At 35.4% G+C, this 21689-nt stretch overlaps 1 long non-coding RNA gene across 1 annotated transcript in view; it reads right to left on the bottom strand.

Moving 5' to 3' along the window:
- LOC118676054 overlaps positions 1-21012 on the bottom strand; it is a 111528-nt gene extending 90516 nt beyond the window's left edge. The window contains exon 1 of the long non-coding RNA XR_004974023.1: positions 20316-21012. This is a non-coding gene — a long non-coding RNA (uncharacterized LOC118676054). The remainder of the gene's footprint in view (positions 1-20315) is intronic.
- Positions 21013-21689: the final 677 nt, after the last annotated feature.

Raw genomic sequence — 21689 nt, 5'->3', positions numbered from 1 at the left:
GCTATAGGGAAATAGGTCCTCCCATTTACTACTGGTTGGAATAAAGATTGGTTCAACTCTTCTGGAAATAACTTGGGCAATGCTTACTAAAACTACATATTCAATTACCTCTAAATGCAGCAATCCAACTTCTAGAACTCCACCCTGATAGTACCTTGAGTATTATGCTAAGCACAATAAGCCAGTCAGAGAATCTGTATCACATGATCTCACTCATATGTGGAATCTAATGAACAAAATAAACTGATGAACAAAATAGATCCAGAGACATAGAACCAGGGAACACACTGATGAATTTCAGAGGGAAGGCGGGGGTGGGAGGGTCAGGGGGAGAGATTAACCAGAGAATTTATATGAATATATGCATAGCCCATGGACACAGACAGTGGTGTGGTGAAGGCTTAGGAGGGCTGGATATGGGGTGGCGGGGAGGGGTCAATGGGAAAAAACAAAAACAAAGGGGGCATCTGTAATACTTTCAACAATAATGATTAATTTAAAGCAAAACAAAACAAAAAATATCCTAAACAATTAAAAAATACATATGCACATGGTTATCCGTCACAGTAGTGATTTTAGTGGTAAAATATTGGAAGTAACCTAATGTTCATATAGGAAAGCTATTGATACATCATAACACTAAGCTGTACCCTAATCCTAAACATAATACTAGTCCTAGCCCTCACCCTACACAAACGTTAACCCTAAGTCTAAGCTGTCCCTAGCTCTAGCCTTAGCTCAAAGGCCTACATTTAACCGTAATCCTACACTTTAACAGTAACCCTAGTCTTATAGCAACAAAACAGACTACTACTACATATAGGTGTGAAAAAAGAATAAGGAATTTCACTATGAAGACTGAGTTAGTGTGGATTCCAGGAAATTTTGTTAAATGAAGAAGGCAAACTGTTAAGAATATCTATAGTAGTTACCTTTCTTGTCAAAAACAAGGGGATATGAGGAAGTAAAAATGTATCTGCTCATTAGCGGAAAAAAAAAATACAGAAAGGGTAAACCAGAAGCTAATGAAAGTGGCTACATACAGGGGCTGGGAGAGACAAGAGAGAATGAGGGGGAAATATGAATCCGGTATTAAGGATGTAGAGGGAGCAATAACTTTTTTTGTTTATTTTTTGTTAATCCTTGCTCAAGGATATTTTTTCCATTGATTTTTAGGGAGACTGGAAGATAGAGGGAAAGACAGAGAGAAACATCAATGTGAGAGAAACACATTGATTTGTTGCTTCCTGCATGAGCCCTGACCAGGGCCTGGTGCCCTTGACTGGAATTGAACCCAGGACCCCTTGGTCCGCAGGCTAAAGCTCTATCCACTGAGCCAATCGGGTAGGGCAACTTTTTAAAAAATAGTTTCCCTTAGTAGAATGATACAGATTTTCACAATCCCCCTAAGATTAATAAAAATAAAAATTAAAAATCAAAATAACCCAACTATAAGGTTACTTATAAAAGTAACAAATAAACCTAGTTATGTTATTAATCTAAAACCACACTAATGTTTTTTTTTACTTTAAAATTCTATTGTCTAGGAAAAACTGAGAAACAGTGTGGGAAAATTATGCATAATCTTATAATTTTTAAAATTATATTCATATTATTCTTGATATTTTATTCAATATTAAAATTAAAAATTTTCAAAGAAATCTTATATTATTCTTAAATTTGGTGTCCTTTTTTCTTTACTATTTACTTTTTGGGGAAAACTAGACAACAAAGAGTCTAAACTACTATTTGGGATCATATATCATTTTATTGTAAATATATTATTGTTCAAAAAGACTGGACTAAAGCTTCAAAATATCAATCGGCCTTTCAGAGAATGCCAACTATGAAAGGCATAATAGAAGGTGGTGGGAATACAGAAATGAATAAGAAATAGTCTCCACTCACTGTAAGGAGCTGACACTTTAGCCTGAGAGCAGACATGTATGTAAATGAATATTTGTAAGTCAATGTGAAAAGCATTGTGAGAGAGAGATGTACCATTCCAGAGAGGAACAATCAACTTTGCCTTGGGGAGTAAGGGAAGATTTTTCAAAGGACATGTCAGAGTAATGGAGACCCAGCAGACATTTTTCAGTAGCACAGAGGGAATGATTTTTCATGATGTAGAATAGTATGTGCAAATATATAGAACTATGAAAATCCAGTGAGAGTTTCATGCCAACTGAATCATATGCTAAAGAACAGTGACAAAGGCCTTCAACACTAAGCTCCAATGGAAAGGGCTGAAGAATGTGTCGATTATCTAACTCAGGGGTCCTCAAACTACGGCCCGCGGGCCACATGCAAATACAAATATTGTATCTGTTCCCGTTTTGTTTTTTTACTTCAAAATAAGATATGTGCAGTGTGCATAGGAATTTGTTCATAGTTTTTTTTTAAACTATAGTCTGGCCCTCCAATGGTCTGAGGGACAGTGAACTGGCCTTCTGTTTAAAAAGTTTGAGGACTTCAACTTATCATTGCTCTCTTTCTTGCTTGCTTGTTCTTTGTCCGTGATACCAAGAAAACAAAACCAAACCCCAAAACAAACAACTACAACACAAACCACAAACCCCAGATTTATCCCATAAGAGAAGCCTTAACCTTGCAGGGAACCAGAAGCGAAAGGCCAGCCCTAGCCGGTTTGGCTCAGTGGATACCGAGTTCCTCCTAGGTCGATGTTCAACCACTGAGCCATGCCGGCCAGGCTCTGATCTTAATGTTTGAAAGAAAGTTCAGGCAAGAAGGAAAGAGTATATAACCCAACTGAGGGGATAAAAATTTAAAGATCAGTTGGAAAACTGCTGCAGCACGCAGGATGAACTAGCACAGTGGAAGTCTGTTTGGGGAATAACCTTAAACCTGTGTGAATAGAACGTTAATTTCCTGATGAGACATAGTTAGAGAGCTGTTATAAGAATGAAGTGGCAGTAGGTTGTGACAGATTATTTTGATTCCTTATTACATTCGATGGAAAGATAGCATACAGATGTCCTGAGAAACCACTGGATCAAAAGACTATATTACATCATCCATTTATTTTAAAAATCAAGCAACACCCAGACTCGGTGCAAGGCCCTCCGCTATATGTTTGTTAGTTTTACTGCCCTCAAGAATTCTGGGCATCCTTTGTTGTACTTCGAACCTCTAGTCTCTGAAACCTGGCTGCATTAATCTAATCTATCCCTCCACCACCAAATCATTTCCTTTCCCAAAGCATCATTATTTTTCTTTGCCTTTAAACTTTCCTCTCAGTTAATTTGTTTCTGATTTATGTCTCCAGTTAGATCTTGAATGAAAAAAAAAAAAAAAAAAAAAAAAAACAATATCACACCATCGGGGCTAATATTTTTGTGAAAACTGAGAATAGACTAATTGATGCTTTGCATATCTGCAATGCAAGAGATCCCACAATGGAAAAAATTCGGAGGTTTAGAATGAGCATAGATAAACTACTGTGCTCCTCATTACAGCTCCTCATCTAAAGAACATCTCTTCTGCTCTTTAAACGGGCTTGTTGGACCTGGTAAAAAGAAATTATGTTAGAAGCAGTAAGATTTTCCACACTGGAAACTTATTAAATTTGAAAAAGTTAAATAGACCAAAACATAAGTATAAAAAGGTATTTTAAGCAGGGCAAGATACACTGACACTAATATATCTTAATAAAAAAATCTGTAAACTTCTCTTGGAACTCATGTCTAAACATCTGAATTAAGCTCAACGGTTGTTTGAAATGTAAATATTCAGACCTGTACAAAAAGACAATAATTAAGCTAAACACTGATTTCCTCTCCAAACTTTAACAATCGTGCCAGGTTTCATCTGGTGTTCTCCCTTAATTTACTAGACAATAGAATTAGCATCACAAGGAGATATAAGATAATTATGAACACCATTCAGCCTTTTGATGGTAATCAAAATAACCACTTCAGAGAAGAAAGCCAAGAGAAAGCCACCATTGATGACAGAAAGAAATGGGAGAGTTGAGATTGTTTATTTCATCATCTCCCAATGAAAAGCTGGGAATATTTGAAACTTGGATTTTAAATTAATTGCTCTTTCTTATACGAATTTACAGCATGAAAAGTGAAGTGTGCCCTTTGAAGTTTTACCCTGGTTTAATTAATGTGCTTATGGTTCCTTGAAGAAATGTTTCAAAAGAAAATATAAGTGAAAGATAAGACTCGCATACCATCCAGTTAATATTGATTAAAAAATGAAGCAGAACACATTCTCTATTTTCAAATATTCTCAGAAACTTGCCACTTTGTTCTCTGTTTTGACCTCCATTGTGGCAAGACATTGGAAACTTGGAAGCATGTTCTAATGACTTTAAATTAAGAGTAACATCCTCAAAAAATGCTTCCTTTGCCATTTTATTCACATTCACTCCCACGTCCAGATGAACTTCAATGCATCTTCATTTAATTGGAAGAGGTGTTACTAACTTTTTAATTTAACAACTATTATTAAATCAGTTCTGTTATTACCACCGATTTACTGATGAAAAAAGAAAGGCAAGCAAAGTAATTATTCCAGAATTTGATAACTAGTAAGTGGCAGAGGTGGGATTGAATTAGGGCAATCTGACTCAGTCCCTTTTCTTTCAGCAACACTCTAATAATGGAGGAAAAGCCCAGTAGCCTTAGAGAAGTATAGGAGCAGTAGCTGCTAATATTACTTTTTAAAAGATTTTTGTTTTTAAGATCTGTTTGCTCCAACTATTGTCAATTTATTTCTTTTTTTGGAGAGTGGAAAGGTCATGAATTTTAAGTCTGTATTAGTACTATAAAGTGAAATAATTCAATTAATATACACTCGGCTTCTCCCATACCCATAAGTGTATATTTGCTGGTAACTGAACTAATTGATTTTGATTAAATCTTCCTGGTGATTAGTTAAGAAATTTCCTGGTGATAAGTTGGCATATGGAGAGCCACAGGCAGCATCCATGAATGGAAATCATGATACTTATGAACTGAAGGATTTAGAAGTTATTAAATCAAGAGGAAAAATATTTCTAGGGATTGAAATTTGCTCAATTTACTACACTAATTAAAAGGTGTTACAACATAGGTGATATACCAGTTCATTATGAATTATCATATTTTTGTATGCATCCCGTTTAAACAACATTTCTTAATCCTATATAATAAAAAGTGATAATGCAAATTGTCCACACAGGTGGGAGTTCCACCGACCAGGAGTTAGACATGCTCTAACCACCAGGGGGCAGTGCAGAACATGGCAGCTGGGGGAAGGGAGGCCAGCAGCCAGCAGCCAGCAGCTGCTAGGGACCCTACCTGTGCATGAATTTTATGCACTGGGCCTCTAGTAATTGAATGTAAAAGATTCACATGTATATTCATTCAACTTCATAAATGACAAAAATACAAGTTCTCCTTTTTAGGAATATATAATTTGCATGTACAATGTCCAAAAATGCCCCAAGAAATAACTACATTTATACTACAAAATTACCTTTGAAAAACAAAATAATTTGCATTAACTATGATCTGATACAAGGAGCCTAAAGTAGACTGGGTGTGTTTTTTATATCTCAGTTACTAATTGGTTTTTAAATTGCAGTATAAACTAAATTATTAAATCCTTGGTACAAACCCCACTCTTTCCTGGACTAGATATAGACATAGTCATTACAAGTTCCCACACACATCGATCCTCAGAAATTGTCAATTTCTTTGGCAGATAATATTACAAAATGAGAGTCGAAGTGATTTCTCCAAATACTTTAGTTTTAACCAAATCTATTCCTTTGCAAAATAACTAAATCTTTGAAAGATAAGAGTGCCAAAGTGTCTTTCAGTATTTAAGAAAATGAGCCATGTTGAGAAGGAAAAACCCAGTTAGTGATATAAATATTTAACTTATTAGGATCATTAATTCATTTATTCATTCAACATATATTTGTTGAGCATCTATTATTATGTCAGTTCTTATTCTCCAACAGAAATAGGAATACGTACCAGATGTATTCTGAGGGTAGCTTTCACACAGAATATCAATTAGTGGTATACTGAATTCAGTTACCTTTCCAACAGGCTCATATGGGATTTAAGAAGTGTCTTTATCATAAAAAGTTGTTCAAAGATATTTTTGCTAGCTTGAATGTGATTTTTTTTTCCATTTAAATAAGACACAAAATAAACTCACACTAAACAAACAAACAAACAAACACACTCCCAGCTGGTTAACCTACTTTTCATTAGGACAGAAATACTCACAAATGTGCTCTTAATAAGGGTACAAAATGTGAATTCATTAATGGAAGGTAGTTAGCTGACTAATTGCAGACTGATTTTTATTATTCCAGAAAGAAGGTAGGTATTACTATAGGTAGGTTTATAGATATACCATGACCTTTCTGCATCTTTTCCTTTCTTGAATCACTTATCTAATAGCTAACTCCCATCAGAGACTAGAAGAACAACATAGGATAAAAGGTATATTTGTTAGGCCCTGCCAGCATGGCTCAGTGGTTGTGCATCAACCTATGAACCAGGAAGTCAAGGTTTCATTCCACATCAGGGGCACATACTGGGGTTGCAGGCTCCATCCTCAGTGTGGGGCGTGCAGGAGGCAGCTGATCAGTGATTCTCTCTCATCATCGATGTTTCTATCTAGGCTCTCCTTTCCTCTCTGAAATCAATAAGAATATATTTTTTAAAAGAAAAAGGTATATCAGCTAATTTTGAAACATTTTTAAAAATATTATTTTGTAATCAAAAGAATAGAGAATGGTATAAGCTATATTCCTTTAATCTCTTATGGCTTGAATTTTATTTAATGTTTTAACACAACTCAAATGACAAATTAGTCATGCATCAGGACAGACTATAATTTTCTATCAGGGGGCACTAGGACCTACAATGAGTAAGGAATAAATAGTTCTGACAGGGCAGAAGAACAAACTTCCACACATGGCACTTTTCTTAGTGGGGTTGGGAGTCACTGTGGCTCATATTGGCCAGAATTGCCATTTAGTTTTGTATAAGCTAACATATATTCTAAACAAGACAAGGAAACATTAAGGAACTAATAGCTCTATCCCCTGCCTTCAAAAGAAAAATTATTGATAAATTATACTTATAACTATGATTACAGAGAAACCGCTATTATTGACAGTACATTGTGTGCATTTAGTACATGCTATCATTGGTTAGAAATGTTGTACTTTATCCCTTCACAATTAATAGCAGCTTTATTAAAGAAAACAAACAGAATTGCAAAAAAAAAAAAAAAAGAGAAATAAGGACCGATAGAAACTAAGTACTTTGAGATCTTTAAGATAAAACTGCTTAAATATTACAGCAAGAAAATAGGTGTTAACTGAGAAGTAAAAAAAAAAAGTGATTCTAGTGAAAATTTCAGTGCATCCTTCATGAGGAAATGACTGTAAAGTTAACATATTTAGACAAAGATACCTAAGTGGAGGCACTTTAAAAATATCCTGAAGTAATTCTGCCTTTGTTTCCTTCCTGGCCTCTACCTATTTCTGATGAACTCAATGTAAATAAACATTTGCTATTTAAAATCAGCTTCTTCCTCTAAGATGATTCCTTCTGCTGCTCTCAACTCCAAGTGTGAACCTGACCTTCTCCATAGTGAGATCAAAATAACTCCATCCATTTTCACGGGTCAAGTAAAGGCCAATTGCTGCAAGGTGGCATCCTGAGTTAAAGAGGACAGCCCTTGGATGTCAACCATATTTTTCACAAAGACATACAGCATGCCAGAATGACAAACTGGTATTTTTCAAACATCCATATGAGTTCACTTATGCCTGGAGGCCTTCAGGCATTGCACATCTTTAAAAATGTATTTAATACCTAGGATTAAATTATGGGGGGGGGGGTTGTGAAGCATCGTAGAAACTTGTCTTGCTCTTCCTGTTAGATGCAAATACATCTAATTAAGCAGAAGCACAGCAGTGGGAATTTGTAGTGTCCATTACATGTTTGAATTGTGAACAGGCCATGTATGAATTCATCTGAGAGGGAACCTTATTGCCAGCTGGTGTCAGAAATGGAATCATTATCGGGCATTGTACAGCTGTCAAAAATAATAACAAGCATCATTGACCTTGACCAAATTTGAACGAGTTATTCAAACACAAATAATAATAGGAAGGGGTATTACTGTGTTTAGGGTCTACAATGGTTTCAAATGATAAACCCAAGGAAACCTTTAAAAACAAATTCCTTATTATTTATTATTGATACATGTCCAGATTATAAGGGAATTTCCTAGTGCAATAAATATAAAATGATCTGTTTTCTTTAAAAAATATTTTAGAAAATGGTACTAAGTCACTTTTCACCCAAGAACTCTTATATGGGCTTTCATCCTTTCTAGAGATGTAGTTTGTTGTAATAAAAGACAGATTTAAAGCAGAAAATAAATCCCAGTACAGGTCATAGCTCAGTCTTTACTAGCTATAGGGTATTAATTATTTCAGTTTTTGGGGTGGAAGAGTGTGCTGTACTCTTCCTTCCAGAATTAATATGTGTATATGTGACAGAGCACTTAAACTACTTAGCATATTAACAGTATTTATTTTATTTAAAGCAGTTGCCACTTCTAGGAATATATCCCAAGGATCTAGAAACACCAATTAGAAAGGATATATGCACCCCTATGTTCATATCAGCACAATTCACCATAGTTAAGATTTGGAAACAGCCTAAGTGCCCATCGGCAGATGAGTGGATTAAAAACCTGTGGTACATCTACACAATGGAATACTTCGCTGTGGTAAAAAGAAGGAATTCTTACCATTTGCAACAGCATGGATGGAACTGGAGATCATTATTCTAAGTGAAATAAGTCAGTCAGAGAAAGATAAATATCACATGATCTCACTCATTTGTGGAATATAATGAACAACATAAACCGATGAACAAAAACAGATCCAGAGAAAGAGAAGCATCAATCAGACCATCAAACTTCAGAGGGAAGGTAGGGGAGAGTGTGGGTAAAGGGGAGAGATCAACCAAAGGACTTGTATGCATGCATATAAGCCTAACCAATGCACACAGGCAACAGGGTTGTAAGGGCATGAGTGGGGAGGTCGGGGGGGCGGTGGTAAAGGGGGAATGAGGACACATATGTAATACCTTAATCAATAAAGAAATTAAAAATAATGTTATCTTGCTGGAGGAGTTTAATGAAAATTTAAAAGTTTTGTGATGAAAAAAAAATAAAGCAGTTGCTTATTAGCAAGTATAAGTAATACCCAGATGATAATCCAAGACTATCAATATACACCATGTAATAAATACATTCATTAGCACTTGGGGGATGCACTCAACTCCACAAATAACTCAATAGGTGAGGTGGTTAGTCATATTTAAATAATTTAATGTTGTTTTGTTCTACTATCCCTTTTGGCATCAGATTTACATTTTTAAAATATATAAAAAAGAGACCTGGAAACAACCTAAAAATATAGAATGGGTAAATAAATTGTGCTATCTTAATATAAAGACATACCACATATATCACATAGCAATAGAAAAGAACAACTTACTGATATATGCAACTTGGGGAAATCATGTGCAGAAAATGTTGAGTATCATAAGCAAGACAAAAGTGCAAACATGTTGTATGATTCTACTTTTATGAAATAAAAATCTGGTAACACAATTGTTGGTGATAGATATCAATAGGGTATTAGACAGTCTTCTGGGGTACTGGGAATTTCTATATTCTATACTGTTATATTATTACATGTGTGTATGCATATGGTTACATACATGCACTCATATGGACAAATGTTCACACAGCTGTATGCATAAGAATCAAGCAAATAAAGGGATACAAGATTGGAAGGAAAATCTGTATTCAAAGCCATCTCTCCAGGCACTAGTGTTACTACCATGAGCAAAAAGGTCATTTCCCCACGTCATCATTTTATTATGCATAAATATAAGAGTTAAAGAAATAACATTCAATGATCATAGCTCTAAAAGCCAATTAATCAAATATCTGAGTGTTGAAAAGGATTTTGAATAAGGTTTTTCAGTGTTTAAGATATTTTGAATCATAATATTCAGCATTACATACAACTTAATTGAAATTTAAAAAATTATAAAATATATTTTTATGCATAGATCCTCATTTATTTAAAGTCTTAGTGCTACCAACAGATGTTCAAAATCTAAATTTTAAAATAGTTACCAACAATTGGTCTATAATATATTTTAACTTTTTCTTACATAAGCATATGCTATTAACTAATTTTGAATTTTTAAAAAAATATATTTTATTTATTCTTTACAGGGAGGAGAGAGAGGGAGAGGGATAGAGAGTTAGAAACATCAATTCAGCTGTCTCCTGCACACTTCCTACTGGGGATGTGTCTACAAACACGGTACATGCCCTTGACCGGAATCAAACCTAGGACGCTTCAGTCCGCAGGCAAATGCTCTGTTAACTGAGCCAAACCAGTTAGGGCCAAATTGTGAATTTTAAAGTAAAGAGACACCCTCATCTAGTGTGAAGCACCTACTTCTGAACAGGGAAGCACTTTGAGGAGGATTCTGAGTTACTTGCTTCTGTCGAATGCCACAACATAGGACTGTTTGGGAGCACTGAATGGTTATCAGTGGCCACAGTGAAAAATCACCGTGCTTCTCTAATTCTTGCACCTTTTTGGTTATAATAATGTATGTATTCACAAAAAAGCTTGTGAAATTTCCTGACTGACAGATGTTTTTTCCCCTACATGTTATTCCTCAGCTCTCACGTTAGAAATGCAATTGTTCATATGTTATCATTTTTTTTCTGGGGGAAACTGCTTACTTACGACCAAAACTGTTTTATTAGTCACTGGCTATTGCTCAACTTAGAGCTTATTAAAAGTACGCATCTCAAATATTAAAAGTACCTATTATAAAAAAGAGTTGTATCTCCCACTGCTATGCATTGGTGGCTGACTTTAATATTTTTAGCATTCTGTTTCTTCAATTGTTAGTAAAACAAAAGAGCATTTAAGTCAGAGGGTTGTATTTAACATTCTTTGTACTCTCAAGTTCAAGACTATTAAATATGTAGCATAACAGATAACAACATGGGCTAATGACATCAACACGCTTAGCCCTAGAACTCTGGGAAAATTACTTAAGCACACTGAGCCTTCCATATGTACAATGGGGATAATTATCACCACCTTTGATGGTAATTTAAAGGATTGAGATGAGATATATGAAGCACTCTTCACAGGCTCCGAACCATTGTGCCAATGACTGGTCATGTATAACACTCAAGGGAAGGAGTCAATCCCTTGAAAATATGTTGTAGGTAGGATAAATGAAGGGTTCTAGCAACATACTCATAACCAATGAGTCATTTTTTAAATTACTTCCAGGGTCAAATTTTTGGAATTTTTTAGTAATACTCTTGGAAAAGCAAATTCTTGTTGAAATACTAATGGATTGATTATAATAAATCTCTGAGCTTACACAGGGTAAAAGCTCTTTAATTCCTTGGCCAATGCAATCCATCATCTTCAACTTCTTCCTTTAACCATCAACACACCTTTCTGAAGGAGTTTTTTAAAAAAAACAACAAAAAACTTGGCTATTATTAGCTGCAAAGAAAAGTATATTCAAGAAAACTTGGTCAAAAACAGGTCTTTACGTAATGGGAAAATATTAATGATTATAACTTATCATTATTGAATACATAAGTATCTCTAAGTAAAATGCATGGATTTTTTTTAAAAAAGCTGATTTTTTAGAAGTATAGGTTCATGGTAATTTCTTATAATCAAATACACAGAAGTAGTGTACCAGTATTCCCTATTTTTTTACCAATATAATAATGTATCTATATCTTACACTTAATATTTACCTTACCATTAGGAAAAGACAACATGAAAATCTCTTACACACAAACACAGGAACAACACATACACACCCCATCTTGTGAGTGTGTATATACATATACAAGTGCATAGAGTAGCTATACAATTAAAAATCCACTTTTACAAACCTGCTATCAATTTTGGTGTGGTTGTAATTTCTAATACCTTAATGGTCCTGCTGTCACCTAAACAGAAATTGTCCCAGGTACGCATAACTATTAACTCCCTTTATCTAGTACACCTAGTGATGATGCTTCCAATCCAATTTTAAAACCATTAAAAGGTAGTGGCTTTTAAACACATTATAATTTAGCTCATTTCTGTTATATTTAGTTGGAAGAAAGCAGCTGTTCATTTGCACATCTGTAAATTACATTTAATTGCACTTTTCTCAAGTGAGAAAGGAGAAACTCTATCTGCAATGCAATTTGTATATCTGACCACACAAATGCTAATAAACACCTGTGCTTAAGATATAATTTCATTTTGGGTTACATAATTTTACCTTGCTATTAATCCAGAATTTTGAGCAACTGACTACTGTAAGTTTTTATCTTGAGTGGGCTTTAAGATGAAACGGATACCGTAAGACATTTGATTACTAATAAGTTATATACTTATATAAGACTAGAGGCCTGGTGCATGGATTCGTGCATTGGTGGGGTCCCTTGGCCTGGCCTGTGGGGAATGGGCCGAAACTGGCTCTCTGACATCCCCTGAGGGGTCCTGTGTTGCAAGAGGGTGCAGGCCAGGACAAGGGACCCCACCAGTGCACAAATCCGTGCACTGGGCCTCTAGTATTCATATAAGATCTTTGGTTAATCTCTTCCCGCCCTTTCCCCTCCCTGTTTCCCTCTGAGATTCATCAGTCTGTTCCACGTTTCCATGCCTGTGGTTTCCATCCCTATGTTAAGCATCTGCCCCTGGTGGTCAGTGTGCATCATAGCTATTGGTCAGCCAGTCGAACAGTCGGCCGGTTGGCTGGTCACTTAGGCTTTTATATATATAAACTAGAGGCGCTGTGCATGAAATTTGTGCACCCCGGGGGGGGGGTCCCTCAGCCTGACCTGCACCCTCTCCAATCTGGGAGCCCTCGGGGGATGTCCAACAGGGATCGGGCCTAAACTGGCAGTTGAACATCCCTCCATCCCTCTCGCAATCTGGAACCTCTGGCTCCTAACCACTCACCTGCCTGCCTGCCCTAACCACTCTGCCTGACTGCCTGATCCCCCTGACTGCCCTACCCTGCCAATCTGATCCCCCTAACTGCCCTTCCCTGCTGTTCTGGTCACCCCTAACTGCCCTCCCGTGCTGACCTAGTTGCCCCTATTAACTTTTTTTTAAAAAATCTTATCCCCTTCACACACAATTGTATTTGACTTCCTTATTGGCTTCTCCCTGTCACACAATTTTCTCTCTCCTTTATGTAACACTTTTTCCTACTGACTCATCATTTATAAACTTTCCTTTCCTCCTTATTTCCTACTTCTGTTCCATCATCCTTCTTCCCATCTTTCTCCTACCCTCCATCCCTCCCCACATTTCTTCTTTCCTTTATCTTTACCCCTTCCCTCCCTCCCCTTTTCCTTCCTTCCCACCTTAATTCTTTTCTTCACTTCCTCCCTCGGACCTGCTTTGCTCCCTGCCCCTATTCTTCCTTCTTCCCATTCTCCTTTTAAGCTCTACCTACCGGCTCCCTTGAAAACTTTTCTTCCCTCCCTCTTTCTCTCTCATTCTTCTCTACTTCCACTGTTTTAATACCTATCTATCTACCTGCCTAATTATTCACTATCATTTATCTTTTTTTCTATTCTGACTCCTACATTTAAAATCTGTCCCCAGTACACAATTATACTTGATTTTCATGATAGCTCCTACAGTTCACTCACACATCCTCTTTCCTTCTTTAACTCTGCTTTCTACTGACTCCTGTATAAAGTTCTTCCCTCCTTCCCTTCTTAAAGCTTCCATTGGGGGTGGGGAGATGTTAACCCCCAGCCCAGGGCTCAGCCTCGGCCCGGTGTTTGCCGCTCACCCCCTTTCCCAGACTCCCCACTGTTATCCTGCTCCCATTCCCTGCCTGGGATGCCCAGCCCATCAAGGGTGGCCGAGGCCCATGTGGCCTGGGCACTGCTGCCTCAAAGCAGGAGCGCCTCCTCCCAGAAGGCCTCCGACCGTCCTCCACTCCTTCCTGGACCGGGGGGTCCTTCCAGCCAATGGCACCACTGCCCTCCTCCCACTTCTGGGCAGGGCTCCTCGCTCTGCACCTCCTGCACCCTGCCCCTCGCCGGGCACACCTGCTCTGCCCCCTCCCCACCGTCACCACCCCCTTCCATGTGCAGTTTCCTTCCCCTCCTATTGTATCCTATCCTACCCTGGGCCTTGCCACTGCCTGAGCAGAGGGTGGGGATGCAGCCTGCTGATAAGGTCATGATGTGATGCTGTAACAGGCAAATTTGCATATTCCTCTATTATTAAATTGGAAAATAGAACAAATTTCATAGGTAGACATGGATAATTCTGAAAAATATGCAAATATTATTACAATCATATTTAATAATTTGGGTATTGTAAATGAAAACAAATTCCAAATTTGAGGAAGTCTAACAGCTTATATTTGATTTAAGACTTATTCATTCAATAAATCAGGTCTTTGTCTTACATCAGGCATTTTGAAGTACAGATTACTAGAGTCAATTACTACCATCTAGTAACAAAAGCAATTTCCAAATTAAATTTGTTGCCATCAAATATGTCAGTAGAAAAATGTTATCATCCTACAAATATTCTGAATGAATTATTGTTCTGTTTCAGCTGCCAAAATTACAAGTCATTCTCTGTTTCTATATCCTTATTGTTTTATTTCCTGAGAATTGAAAAAGTTTTAGAAATAGCTAAGTCACACTTGAGTAGGAAAGTTCTGTGCATCAATTTTCTCTAATGCCAAGCTACGTAAATGTACCTAAAATTGGCTTTAGACAAAAAAAAAAAAAAAAAAAAAAAAAAAAAAAAAGAGTCTTCAGAGAATATTTATGAATGGACTCTGGGAATGGAGAGTATAGAACATGTGATCAGGTTAAAATCCTACAGAACAGCAATGGCAATATACATATATTTTTCAAAAATTGCTCCACTAGCAGAAAATTGACATCTAAATCACTATGCCTCATGAGGAATATAATACAAAAATTGTAAAAGAAATGCTTTTAAAAAGTAATTTGCAGATAACATCTCAAATAGAATGATGATAAAATTAATCCCACAAGTTTAATTCCAGGACTATTTGATTCTATCATCGTTTAAATATTTAGGATACACATGTATATTGATATATACTATTTTGAATCCAAGTAGAATATTCATGTTCTACAGTTTTTAACAACTCAACCTTTCATGCCCAACTGCCTGCTTTCTTCATGGAAACTCTTCCCAGGTTTAGGGAAGAGTGAAAACTCATTATCCTTGCTAAGGCTGAGTAAGCTTGGTTACTAAAATGATTTGGCCAACTGATTGAGCTGACCTACCCAAAGAGTGATTTAAAAAAAATCACTAAACAGAGAACACTTCCTCACCAAAGAAACCCCAATCTCATACCCTCCAGTGAGCAACAAGAATGGGTATGTTCTGCTGCAAGCTGTAAAATTTTCTGAGGTTAGGTATGGCGCTCTGAAGTATGCCTAGAAGGTTTAAATATGGAAATGAGAGCATTGGCCTAAAACACCATAGACCATACAGACTGGTCCCAAACCATCTTTTGCCACCACTTTCTCAGCAGTTCTTAAGTGAAGAATAAATGAAGGCTCCTCTCAGAGCTGTTGTCTATCTTTCCAGACTGTTGTTTATGTATGAATAGCCAGTTGCAATTAATTGCTATAAAAATGCACCATGTCATTAATCTCAATCTTATTTTCTATTTTAGTTTTTTCACTGAAGTCCAGAGCAAGCCCATCTATGCCTCACTTTTATATAAACTTTCAAGAAATGCATTTGCTCCTTCAGGAATCTTAGAAAATAGTAAAGTAGCTGTTCATCACGGGAGAACAAAATTTTGAAATATTTTAAAGCACTTCCTCCCCAACACATGTTGATCTCTTATGTTAATGGGAGAAAAGGAAAGTAAGGCTCATGGTATTTTTAAAGAGAGCTATTATGTAACATTTCAATGATAGCAAAGTGGAGGCAATTATGAACTTGGTAAATATTAATAGTTTTTAAAGTAAAATAATGGCATTCCAGATTTTCTATAAACTAGCATATCTTTAAAACCAATAATAATTAAATATTTATAATAACTACACAAGCATGTAAATGACCACTAACTTATGCTGAATATTTAGTGCTTTAAATTATCCAAATCATCAAATTTGATATAATCATCTATATTGATTCATACATAGACTAGCTTTCAATGGGAAACTCAAAATTTTTATTTATTTAGAATAATACAGAATAAAAATAAACTTAGATCCTGCTACTATGCTTTCCAGCCTATAGCTCACAAGCCAGATATCTCAGGAGGTAGGCAGATACCTGAACACATACATAAACAAGAGATAACTCAATTTTTTTTTAGAAAAATTTTGGACACTGAAAAAGAAGACCTTTTGCTGATCTTGATTTTGAGAGCATATACAGCTAGACATAAATCACCATTGTTTAAATATACAATAGGTCAGATTGCTTATAAAATAAACCCTACTATGTTTAAAAACTATATCAAATAGCAATATTTGCTTTACGATAATTTGAAAATTAAACCAATATTAAGTAAAAGAATGCAACAAGTGCAAATCAAATATGAAAAAGACTTAAAATCAGAGGACATTAATCATTTATTCAATAATAATTGTATTTAAATCAAAGCACAACACTTAAAAATTACTCGGTATTTAATTTATAGCTACATGTTAGCTGCTTGGAAATATGACAGTTATCTCATAAAAGAACAAAGCACTGCAGTTAATTCCATGGGAAACATCTTACAAATGCATTACAAATTGTAATTAATTTTTAATGTTCAAGATTTGTTGTATTAATGAAATGAAAAATTACTATTATCAGCAGTTTACATGAAACGCATCTCCTTTTATTTTAGCACATACTTTCTCCCAACAACAAAGGTTGGTGTCCCACATGCTTGTCTTATCTACTTCTGTTACTTCAAATCCACGATCATCCCACACAGGCTAATCTTTTATGGCAGAGGTCACTGAAGTTGTGCCAAAATTCAATAATTATGTTCAATCTAATGTGGCCATACATTTATCTCATTGCTGGAATTTAAACCCTTTCCAACAAAGCATTTCATTTCAGTGATTAAACGCTCATCAAAAATGCCCCATTGTAAACATTTCTCACATTTCTAAAATTGTGAATAAAATACTACAGTTATAAAGCTTTCTTTTCAATACAAAATTAAAGTAGATACTTAATTATTTAAAGTCTCTTTTAATTAGGGAAAAGAAAGCATTTTATGTGCCTGTTGCATAATTGAAACAAACAAAAACCCTGTCACATTTAAAATGGTAAAGGCCCATAATCTAAATTGACAACTACAAAGGAATTCCACTTTTTCTGAAGAGTGAAAAAGTTTCCACACTGTAAAATGGAATAGGTTTTAATATTTACAGAAGGGTGGGAATATGATGAATGAAGTAAATTCTTCAAGCTATTCCTCACAAATGGAATACATTTAACAAACATATTGATTTTTTTAAGTAATTTTATTCAGAATATTGTTTTTAAAATGCCAACTCAATGAAGAAAATGTTTTCAGTGCTTTACATTTATGGTCCCAGGGAAAATTAGCTAATAATTCTTCCAAAAGCCTACACTATTGAAATACTCAATTATAATTCATAGCTGTAACAAAAGAAAGTAAATTTCTTACCTTTTTCAGTAAAGAGTATAATGTACATTATCCTCAATACTTACTTGTTTCTACCTCAACTCAAAACTATTTGTCAGGAATTGTGAACAATTAAGCTTCTTCTGAACTCACAAACTAACATGTCTGTTTACTCTGAAAGTTCTAAATGTCCTGACATTTACTTTGCTATAGTCTCTAATTGACCAAAAAAGAAAAATTTCAGTTGAAAATTTCATCTCTTAGTGTATTTTAGGGAGATAGCCGGCCTTAAAATAAGTAAAATATTTGATAAAAATAATTTAAAAAGTGAAAACAGATGAAAATATGCACATGGAAACTAAGATTAAAATAAAAATAGAATGCAAAAATAATTTCATAAGCAAGAATAAGACACTCTATCTTATTTTTCCTGCACCTGTTTGATAACAACAAATGATAAAATGTTTCCATTTTTATCCAAATTTTGAAATATCTACCTTATACGTTAACTCATTTTTAAAAAAATACCAAGTAGTATATTAAAAGAGAATTCAACTGTGCACTCACATAGATGTATGTATAAAACTTATCCAGGTGCATTTTGGTAAGGAGCAGATATATATTTATTTGCTTTTTCCCATTTTATAACATCTATGTATTTTAATGTTGACTGATAAGATAATTTCAAACTCAAGCAAGGTATAGACAGTATCAATTCAGTTCACAGCAATACCAAAAATATTTTGTATACACATAAATTATATATATACCTAAATTGATCTGAAGGAAATCAAGATGTATTCTCTAATGCTAAAATTTGCTTAAAGTTAATTTTCACATTTCTTTATGACCCAAGTTAGCAACATTTTACTTTGTATAATAGTAGAGGGAAGATAAACATAGTGAGAAATATATGTAAATATACCTACGAAGACAGCTTTAATTCATCCTTCCTTAAAAGAGAATAAATCAGGTGTTCATCAATATTTTAAAGAGAAATATGATTATTTTAAAGTAAAAAATAAAGTTTCAATCTAGATTAACATTGACAAAAATATAAAGCAAGGTAGTGTTTAGAATAGTGGTAATAAGATTTCTTAAAATAACAACAGAGTAACCGAGATCCTATTTTTCTGCTTTTAAATATACCGCACTCTATTTTTTAATGTCTAAAGGTACTACTGAAAATGGTATATAAAATCTGAGGTTGTTAATATCTGATTACTATAGCATTTCATGGCAACATGTGAATTTAACTCTTAAAAAACCGAAGTATAAAATAACATATCGGCTTGCATGACAAAATTCAGTTAGAGTCAAATTAAGAGCTTTAAAATTACACGTAAGTGCCTTTGAGCTTCAGAATTTCTTTCATGAAAAATCATCTTTTCTTGGCAAAACAGCAATTACATACAACTATTTAAACGTCAATATAGCAAACATGTCTATTAAAACATTTGTTAGAAATAACATCAAAGTGTTAATACATTTTTATAATTACATAGTAAATATTAACATTTTTAGAATCCCAAACACCATATTTGAAATATACAAAAATCCCAAATGAAAAATGTTAAGTTTGATTGTTCGCACAACAAAAGTTCTAGAAAACTTCATTACTTACTGTTCAGAGGGTATTACTTACAGAGATTAACAGTTTTAAGAATTCATCTGTTATTTATCCTGAAGTGTTTTTAAATAACCCTTTCGTACTGTATATATCTCAATGAGATAACCATCCCTACTCTGTTCTGCTGAGAAAAACAAAAAAATCAGTAAATCTTCTTCTTTAAGGTTGTTCTTGCTCTGACGTACTTTAGGTGACCACAAGCAGGAATTCATAATAACAAAAGCTACAGTACCAGGAACATTTTTAAAAAAATTCTTGTTTCATATTTACTGTATAAAGTCATTTTGACATGCCTACACAACTGGTTGTGGCAGTTTTCAGACATGATTTCTAATAAAAAAAAAAAAAAATTGCTCCAGGTTCTTTAAAGAAAGCTTGCCGCTGGGAAGTTGATTTTGGCCAAGTGCCAAAATCATGTGCAAAGGGGCCTCATTAGGGATTCATGGCAGCCTTCAGCACTAACAAAAAATGTGACCCAACAGGCTAAATCAGTGACTAAAATTAAAAAGTAAGAGACAAAGACAACTTACTTAATATTCCTTCCAAAGCAACATTAAACTTTTTTTGGTAATTAAACCCTTGTTAGTCTAATGCAGTGTTCCTCTCTCCTCAAATGATTGTACAATTACTCTTTAAAACTTGTCAATTTCCCTTCTAAATACACTTTCCTTCTGTGGCAGTTTACAAAGATTTTGCTATATAATAAAACTCTATATCTACTGCAATGCATTCAACAGCAGAAAAGAAAATTGCAAAAATGCAGACTACAGGATTCTCTTCAGATTTAAACAAACAAACAAACACAAAATACGCAAACAACAGTCAGTACCTTTTAAACTTCTACAAAAGTGAAGACGCACGCTCCAAACTCATGTAGGTTGTGAGGAATCATGCTCGCTCCCCACTTTCTCCCCCCAAAAAGTAGATTTGATAGGTAGCCTTACCTAGAAGTCTTCTGGCTTTTCTGCAGATCAAAAAGTTTCCTGCCTAAGCACACAGATATTCTTTCACGAACCATAAAGGCCCTTTTATGAATCCAACACTGTAACAGGCAGCTTTCCACACCACGTTGAGAGCCCGGTGCGTCAGCTCTCGAGATAAAATACATTGCTGACACACAACCAGTGGGAGAGGTTGTCTATTGGAGAATATCGTAAGGAAAGAAGAAGAAGAAAAGGTTTCTTTCTTTCTTTCTTTTTTGGAAAAAGCAAGCAAAAGAGGGTGTGGTCAGATGTTAGGTTTTTGCCTGAGAAAAGGGCCCTTACACTGCACTAGTACCTAAATACTAGCAGAAGCTGCCTGGGAAGAGAGCCAATGGAAGGACTTTGTTTGACCCAGCTGCCAATCTCCCCTGAAGCCTGCGCCAGACTAAACACTCACACTATTTTAACTCAAATCAGGCTACAGCAGCTGTTTGCTTTCCGGCTCTGAGCTCTGCACCCACCATGGCCTGCGCAGTTCACCCCGCGCGCTCTGCTAGCTGCCTGGCTGAAATCTGCTCGGGGTTGGGATTTGTCACTGGAGAATAGATTTTAACCCTATTCCTTGTGGTAAATATGGGCTGTTTGTTGTTCTGCATTTAGTTCTGCTAATTTGGGATACATTTATGATCCTTTTAAAGAAGAGTGATGTTTTATGTCATGGGAGGAGAATTGAGATTGGAAGGTAACAAGGATGTATATATCCTTTGAAATTCTAACCTGAACTCTTCTGATGTGTTCAAATGAACACTAAATTAACCCTTGTATGTAGCAACTGCAAAGCCCCTACCATACACTTGGAAGAACAAAGTTGGTACCTCAACTTCACCCCAACCCAAGCTCCTTCAACCCTAGCAAGATGGAAAGTTGGCATCACAGGACTAGAGAGACTCATGTCATTGTAAAAGGTAGAACCGGCTACTTAATGCTCTAGAAAGTTCCTCCAGAAGCCACACCTAAGCACACAAGTAGTTTGTTTTGCTTATATGAAAACATACCAAGTGGCCCAATTTACCTTTCTTAAATGTTTGGCTCATTAAGCCACTAAGCTGAGTATAAAAATCATACTCTGAATTGTAAAACATTAAATTTTGCCCATTGATAGTCTCAAGTAGAAAGGAAACCAAAGAGAAATTAGTCAGGGGAAGTAGTACAATTTAAATAATAATCAAATTTATCTGATGTAGCAGAGAGAAGGATCCGGTAACTAAGACCCACTGCACACCAGATCAGAGCCAAATACCGCACATGTGGAGAAAATACATCAGTCAGTCATTCAACATGTGGATGAAAGAAAGAATTCCAGAGAACTATGATAACATGGAATAACTATAACTA

Source organism: Myotis myotis, unplaced genomic scaffold, assembly GCF_014108235.1.
Source record: "Myotis myotis isolate mMyoMyo1 unplaced genomic scaffold, mMyoMyo1.p scaffold_m19_p_2, whole genome shotgun sequence".
Taxonomy (NCBI): Eukaryota; Metazoa; Chordata; class Mammalia; order Chiroptera; family Vespertilionidae; genus Myotis; species Myotis myotis.
Note: the sequence above shows the minus strand (reverse complement) of the source record. Positions and strands in the feature narration are given on the sequence as shown.